Source organism: Myotis brandtii, unplaced genomic scaffold (genome assembly GCF_000412655.1).
Source record: "Myotis brandtii unplaced genomic scaffold, ASM41265v1 scaffold223, whole genome shotgun sequence".
NCBI classification, from domain to species: Eukaryota; Metazoa; Chordata; class Mammalia; order Chiroptera; family Vespertilionidae; genus Myotis; species Myotis brandtii.
Genome location: NW_005358369.1, coordinates 132,765 through 134,786, shown reverse-complemented (window position 1 = coordinate 134,786; position 2,022 = coordinate 132,765).

Genomic DNA, 2,022 nt, shown 5'->3' with positions numbered 1-2,022 from the left:
CTTGGCTGCACAGGCCAGGGGAGACGGCCCCTGGCGGGGTTCGAACCCCCTGCCCCGCCCTAAGTCAGGGGTTCCAAACTAGGGACTCCCGGAGCCCCTTCAGCTGTTTTGGCCTATGTGCGTTTTTCTAGGGAGAAAGCTCTGAACTACATCGGATCATCAAAGTGCTTTGGGAGCCAAACATTTTGAGATGGGAGATGAGGGCCAAACCAAGCAAGCTCGCTTTTTTTTTTTTCTTTCTCTTCTTGACCTAAAAAGTCCAGAAACCTCAGTTTCCTCTCCCCTTTTAACCCGAGGGCAGAGTGCGGAGGGGGTGGACGCAGAGGCAACCTAATTGGACTGCTGGGCTGCTAGCAAGGTGCTGGGCCTGCAGCCTTGCTGGGCATCAGTGCGCTCAGCAATAGGGTGGCGTGGTGCCGCCTTCTAGCCTTGCACCCTCAGGCGCACCTCTGTTCCCCTACCTGGAGGAAGGACTCGCTATCACGTTTCCTCCGAAACTGGCCGCTTTGGTGCCCCGCGCCTCCAGCTGGGCCCGACGACGGGAGCTGGAGGCTGCAAGCCCAGCCTGGTGCCTGGGTTGCAGTCTCGGGTGTGTAAGAAATCTGGAGAGGCGGCGTAAATTTCCCCGACGCGACTATTCCCGAGCCCGCCCCACGGCCCTAACTTATCTCTGAGCCTGTGGACAGATGCGAGGCTGCCGATCGCCCTGGCGTCCGCAGCCCAGCCCCTCCCGCCAGACCCCGGACGCCGGCCGGGTAATAAAGTTCCCGCTCTAGTCATTCATTTTCCTTAATCGGGACGGCCCTAATCTACCGCTTTTATTGCGCCCAGTTAAAAGTCGAGGGAATTCGCTGTCCCTCCGCGCTGGGATAATTACCCCTAAATGGCCGCGGCAGCCCCTGTGTTTCCTGGAGATTAGAACCCCGCAGTCATCAATGGCCGGCCCCGGAGAGCCGCCAATCACGGCCGCTCGCTCTCCGGGAGCCGCGGGCCTGGGCTCCGGGATAAGAGGCCATAAAACGGTGGCGCAGAAATCGGCGGAGCCCTGCCCGGGGTTTGCCTAGATCTGACGCCTCCCCAGGCCCCCAACTCATTTTCCTCTGTTTTCTAACAGCGAGAATAAAATCACGTTTCCTCCGAAACTGGTAAAAACAAACGCTCTCGCGCCCAGCCCCACGGATAGACGCCAGGAGCCGGCCTCTCTCCAGACCCCCTCCCTGAAGTGCGCCCACCCCCTCCACGACCATCGCCGGCCAGAGATAGCGAGTGTTATTGTTTCTACGATTGCTCTGTTTGAGGTCACGCTAAGGCCAGATCAGGGTTTTGTTGACGTTTCTGTTGGTTTTATTTCAATAAGTTCTATAGCAAAAGGACCCGGCTGCTCCTTTCCCCCGGCCGGTGGCCAGTAGAGGTGGCCAGTTTGCAACCCTCCCGGGAGAAGTTCGGAGCGGGAAAAGTGCACATCACATATGAAAATGGATGACTGATTCCGGATAATATTGTGTATAGCTATTTGTAACATCCACAGCACCGGGAGCCTGGCTTCTTGAGGCAAACCCCAGTCCAGCGCCCAGAAGGAGACAAAGGCCCGCCTTCACGCAGAGGTAACGTTTTGAAGATTGCAGCAGAGAAGGAAAATAAAGGCGCTTTAAAAAGCAAGTCATATTCCGTCTTTCTGGTGGAATACATAACTGCAACTTTTAAAGCTATAAAAGGAATATGTAACCAATGACCTCGACTCAAATGATCGTGGTAGGGAAGAGGGGAGACGGATAGGGGAAGGGACAGAGCAACAGACACAGTAACTGACTGAAGAGAAAGGTAAGAGGAGCGTGGAAGAGAGAAAAGGAAAGGGGTAGAGAAAAAAGGGAGGCGTGGGTGAGAGCGGCGATAAGGGAAGGGGAGGAGGGGGGAGGGCAGAAGAGAAGGAACGAGGACAAGGGAAGGGCCCCCCAGACACCCAGAAAAAAATAGAGACCCAAGGGGACCCCGAGAGGGAGAAGCAGCCCCGGGCTAGCGCGG